Raw genomic sequence first — 6,599 nt, 5'->3', positions numbered from 1 at the left:
GATTAATTTGGAATGTAGACCTAACTCTGTCATAACTTTCAATTGCTTCTCATAATAGATATGATTTAAATTAGTTAACCATACTTTCTATTTTCTGACTCATGGTTACCAAAATTTGTTACCTCTTCAGTCTATCTTACCTCTATGTTCTACCATTTCCTTACCTGTTTAACCTCTATGCTTCTCTTGGTTTTCCCATGTCCACCTAACTATCTCTACTCATAAGGCCCAACTCAGTATCTCCAGGGAGCTTTTTTTGAATTCCATCTCCTTTGGGCTACATTAGATGGTCTTGTTTCCAAGTTGGGCATTTCTTTATCATTGGTTGTTCCATACTGAATTATATTTTAAGAATTTATTATTTATTTTGAGACGATATTTCACTTTGTCACCCAGAAGGAGTGCAGTGGTGCAATCACGGCTCACTGCAGCCCCAGCTCAAGTGATCCTCATGCCTCAGCCTCCCACGTTGCTGTGACCAAAGGCACATGTCACCACACTCCAGCTAATTTTTTTTTTGTGTGTGTTATTTGTAGTGACAAGGTCTTGCTATGTTGCCTGAGCTATTTTCTAACTCGTGGGATCAAACGATCCTTCTGCCTTGGCCTCCCAAAGTGCTGGGATTACAGACATGAGTCACAGCACCCAGCCTTGGATTGCTATGAACAGTTTATTGATCTCTCCCTCTCTCTTTCTCTCTAAATTGTGAATCCCCTGAAAAGATGGCTTTTGTCTTCCTTGCCTTTGTAATTCAAGAGTCTACCGCTATATCTGACATGTAGGAGAAACATAAAACATATTTATGAAATAAAATGGATGGGTGGACACAAGTAGACAATTGCTGGCAAGGTGGAGAATGAATTGAAGAGGAAGAAAGGTCAGTGAAATGGTATCTGTTTAGAAGTGGACTAGGAAAGAGTTAGTGAGTCTCTAATTTAAAAAAAAGTTAACAATCAGACAAACAAAACGTTTTATGAAATTTTAAAAATTGAATAGGCCAGTCGTGGTGGCCCACACCTGTAATCCCAGCACTTTGGGATGCCGAGGTAGGAGGATTGCTTGAGGCCAGGAGTTCAAGACCAGCCTGGACAACAAGGCAAAAACCCATCTCTACTGAAAATACAAAAATTAGCTGGGCGTGGTGGTGAGCACCTGTAGTCCCAGCTACTCGGGAGGCTGAGGTGGGAGAATTGCTTGAGCCTGGGAGGTGGAGGTTGCAGTGAGCCAAGATTGTGCCACTGCACTCCAGCCTGGGCAACAGAGGGAGACCCTGTCTAAAAATAAATAAATAAATAAAAAATAAAAAGTAAAAAAGTAAAAAAGTTCAAATAATTTTTAGTGATTTTGAATTTGACATGAAAACAGTCAATGGTACACAATTCAAAGTAAGTTGAATACTACAGCAACTGGTAGACATGAAATCTGAAGAATGACACTGCGCTTTGTCATGGGCTTGGCATATCTAATTGTCTCCATCTCAAGTGCCAAATAGCACTGATTAATTGTGGCTACATAGAATGCTGGATTGACAAAAAATTTAAAACCAGAACTGAGTTCTGTGGAAAAGATTGCCAGGATCAATTATTAATGTCTGCCATGGGTACAAGAAGGTAGTGTGACTACGTGAGGTTAGAGAACTTCTCAAAGCTATCATTGGTCCTTGTTCTACTTAACCCTTATATGAATGACTTGGGGACACAAAAGACATTTATTTAAATTGCAGACAACACAAGATTAGGAGAAAAAGAAATATATTAGGCAGCAATCATATCAAAATAGATGTGTAGCCAGCAACATTGCTGCAACAAAACTAAATTAAACTGGAATAAATGTAGAATCCTACTCTTGGTTCTGAAAAATCAGTTGTACAATTTCTGAATGTTATAAATGTGGCTTTACATAATCATAAAAAATACTTAAGAGTTTGATTAAACCACAAACTTGTTAAGAATCAATAGGATGAGGCAAAAAGCACAGCGTTCTGACCAAGGGAGGTAATAGTTCTGGTTCATTCTGCGATGACCTGACCTCACTGTGAATGTGAACTTAAATTTTGGCATCCACATTACAAGAAACTTTTGACAGTAAACATGAAACCACATTTTATTGGAAAAGTTGAATGAACTTGAGTGATAAATGGAACATTATCATGTGGAAGATGGATTTGACTTATCCTAAATCTAAATTCTAGAGCAACAGTGGAAATATGGATAGGAAAAAGAAAAAGAGACTGAAGTTTAATTCTAAGGATTAGAGGAGTCTGAAAATAGAACTGGTTGCCCTGAAATAGTACTTTATTGGAGGTGCTCATTACAGACTAGAGAGACACTTGCCAGGAACCCATTATATTACTGGTTTCTGTCTAGAACAAATATCAAGGTCTACATTTAACACTGGGTGATTGAATTTTTCATGTGTACAATTCTGTTATATAGCATTATTTTGATGAGATGCTGGTGATTTAGTTCTGATCCTGCTTTTGCTATTAAAAACAGTAATGAGAGTGATCTTTTTAAACATGAATTAGGTTATAATATTTCTCCGCTCAAAGCCCTCCACTGGCTTCCCATTTCATGCTGAAGAAAATCCAAACCCTCTCAATACTTCCAAGGACCTGCACTGTCTGATCTTTACCTTGCCAAGCTCGTTTTCTACTTTTTCTGCTCCATCTCCTAATCATCTCACATGGAAGAGCCACACTGACTTCTGGGCTATTCTTCAAGCATGCCAGACACCCTTACCACAGAGCTTTTGTTTGGTCTGAGATTTGTTTAAAAAATTTAAAACATAAATACAAAATTTGTACTTGAAATTTTAGATTTGGGGGCTCTCTTGAACTGCTTGTGTATTAGTCCATTTTCACACTGCTATAAAGACATACCCAAGACTGGGTAGTTTATAAAGAAAAGAGGTTTAATTGACTCACAGTTCTGCATAGCTGGGGAGGCCTCAGGAAACTTACAATCATGGCACAAGGGGAAGAGGTATATCTTACATGGTGGCACGAGAGAGAGAGACAGAGACAGAGACAGAGGGAGAGAAAGTCAGCACAGGAAAAACTATCGTTTATAAAACCATCAGATCTCCTGAGAATTCACTCACTATCACGAAAACAGCATGTGGGAAACCACCCCATAATCCAATCACTTCCTACCAGGTCTCTCCCTAAACACTTGGGGATTACAACTCAAGATGAGATTTGGGTGGGGACACAAAGCCTAACCATATCAGCTGGAAAATCTGACACTGTGGACTCACATCTCTACGTAGCAACATCAGCAGAAGCTTCACATCCTTTGAATGAGATATGAGCTTTCCAGTTCACCACAGGTTGCAGCTAGGCTGAGTCACTTGTTCTGTTAGTAGCTTTGACCCTCTATGCATCTGAGTTTGAGATCCCAAAGTTATACATGGTGTCGGTGCATTAACGGCACTTCTCAGTTATTAGTTGCATAAGAACCATGCACTTGTAAGATAATTTGTAAGAACCAAAACTTTTGGGTCAACCCTAGGTATTATGATTAAGGAGGTCTGGGTTGGGACACCCAGATTTGCATTTTTAATAAGGTCCCAGGTGACACTGATGCTGAGGTCTGAGGACCAACCTTGAAATGGCACTATATTATAACATTTTCATTTTTAGTAGTGTTTTCATCACAGAAATATTTAGTTGTAAAATCAATAATCAGGAACTAGTGTTTATATATATGTAGTTAAATCCTGGTGTTATTATTATTATTATTATTATTATTTTGTATACTTTTAGGCCAAGAGTGATTTGTTCAATTACGTCCCCCAGGGTGCTTCACTTGCTTTCTGATTTTAAACCTGAGTTACTGCATATGAATTGGTTGTTTGGAATGAATAAAATAGTCATTAGCATTTCAGTAGCAATTTCCATCCAAGTTATTTTGAATATACCATCTGGTACCAAATATTAATAACTTCATAGTAACAGAGAAACCAAGACTGGTGGCTTAGAGGTGATAACCATCATCAAATAGTACTTATGGAGCACATGAGACCCATATTTTAGACAAAGCTGGGACTAGTGTTATGTCTGTCTATAAACGAGAAGCAGAGCTGGTGACACATCTGAGGTATGGAGGGGGCTGAATGACTTGTCCAAGATCACATAGCTGTCAGATACCCAGTGACTTTTCCAACAATCCTGTTTGCTTTACACTTCATACTATAAATCAATTAATTAATAAAATCATGCCCAAACATGGATTAGAGGTGAAACTACTTCTAATTCAGCCCAAATGGAATAATTTCTTTTTCTACTGCAGGTTTTTTACCACTTGCAGTGGGTCTGGCTCTCACCAGAGAAGCCACTGTGGTTATTGCTTTTCCTCTGTGATTCTCACAGGCAGCTGTGTGGCATCTACCGAGATTCGGGGAAGGTGAGTGTCTTCAGGAGCCACCTACTGAAGTGGAGCTGACTGCTTCTGGGAGTGGCTGTGAAAGACCAAAGGAATATTTCTATAAGATTTTTTGGAGTAATATCTGAGATCTCACCCATTGAGTTTAGGCACTGGAGAATTAACATGGCATTCAGAAGCAGTGGTTGCTGACCTGGACAGCCATCCTGGCAACTCTTTGAAGATGAGTATTAGGACTGGATGTGGTCCAAAAACTAAGGCTGCTTCTTTCTCTTCTTTCCCCAACAAATGGTGTCAAAGCCATAACTCTATCAAACTCTCTAAGAATAACTGATCAAATTTATTCTCAGGGGTGAATACTTCTTTCGAACTATTATGAATATGCAGCAGTCACTGACTCTTACTCCACTTGCTCTAGTTGTGAGACATAATTCCTATCTGTGATCTCAGAGGAACTCAAAGCATAAATTCTTCTTTTTTTGAGACAGAGTTTCGCTCTTGTTGCCCAAGCTGAAGTGCAGTGGTGTGATCCCTACTCACTGCAACCTCTGCCTCCCAGGTTCAAGCAATTCTCCTGCCTCAGCCTCCTGAGTAGCTGGGATTACAGGCACACACACGCCACCAGACCCCACTAATTTTTTTGCATTTTTAGTAGAAACGGGGTTTCACCATGTTAGCCAAGTTGGTCTTGAACTCCTGACTTCAGGTGATCTGTCTGCCTCAGCCTCCCCAAGTGCTGGGATTACAGGCGTGAGCCACAGTGTCCGGCTATGGTTTTTTGTTTTTTTGGTTTTTTTAGATCATCGTACATGAACATTTTTTTCCCTCTTTTGTAATTTTTAGCTGATTCTGTGATATCTATCAACTGCTACTCAGCTACAGGATTCTAAAGCAAGAAGCCAAGGCTGGAATAAAGGAACAGAGACCCTCAGTAAGTACAGATACCCAGCAAGTGTACATATTACCGTCAGGCATGTGTCCTTGGACAGTGACTCAACTTCTCTGATTTGCAGTTTCCTCATCTTTAAAATGGTGGTGGCTATGGCTATACCTTCTACTTAAAATTCTAAAGTCACAAAACTAGCAGAGTGAAAAATAAAAAGTCCCTCCCTCTCCTCTCTTATTTCAAGAATTTGAATCCATGGACAACACCTGTTAATGGTAAAATAGTAGATCTTCAACCTTTCGCACGGGTCCTCCACTGAATTGCAGTCAGTACTTCGATGGCATTTGGTCTTATGAAAAGCTGAAAAGACCCGGAGACAGCTGGTGTGGGCTTCTTCCCTTGTTCAGGATCTGACTTGTTATGCTGAGCCTTTCTTGTTTCCCTAATGCAGCTCAGAACTCTTTAAGCCTAGTAACTGATCAGAAAGTGAAATTTCTCCTACGAACTATGAGAGAACTTAGTTGAGGTGGATACTGCAGGCATATCTATTAGTTTATGGAGCCCAGAGGTTTCTGCAAACTCTATAAATATTTCTTTTTGAGGGAACAGTATATCCCAGAAGGTGGAAGGCTACGTTAATAGCCTAAGTAGTGTGACTTCCAGATTAGTCTCCGGGACCCAATCAGCCTCAAAAGCCTGTAAGCTCCTGAGGGATTCCTTGGGCAACAGCGCTAACTCTAGGTATAGAGTGGACATTGACTGCTATGTAGACTATGATATCCAGGTAAAACGGAACAACAGTTGCCTACATGGCCTGATTTTTTTTTTTTTTTTTTTTTTTGAGATTGCTAGAAATAACCCTGCTTGGAAGTATAATTTCAACTGCCTTGTGTGAAATTTCCCCTTAAAATGTGATTCCTTTTGATTTAAAATCAGTTTTTTTCAGAAATCCCATTAAAAAATTTAGATTCCCTCAGGACCTAACGCATTTATTTGCCATCAGTCATGAGCCAGTTCAGGGAAACTGACACAAGAGAAGAAGATAAAAAATAAATTTATTTTACTAGGCAGGGGATCCAAACTATGACTGCTGGGAAAAGCCTAGTTGTCCTGTTCTGAGGGAGCAAGCATAAAGGATGCTAAGATGGTACCGAACATAGGTTTTCCTATTTATGGTATGACTTCCAGAAAGCTTCGGTGCAGGCTAGCAAGAGCAACCTGACTGACCAGTGTGTGAGTCAAAGAATGGAGTAACTTAGTTTGTGTCCTCAAACCCTGTGGGAAGAGGCTGATTTTCCAATAAAGTTGAAATGTAATCAATGTCCTGT

Source organism: Papio anubis, chromosome 10 (assembly GCF_008728515.1).
Source record: "Papio anubis isolate 15944 chromosome 10, Panubis1.0, whole genome shotgun sequence".
NCBI lineage: Eukaryota > Metazoa > Chordata > Mammalia > Primates > Cercopithecidae > Papio > Papio anubis.
This window is presented reverse-complemented; position numbering follows the sequence as displayed.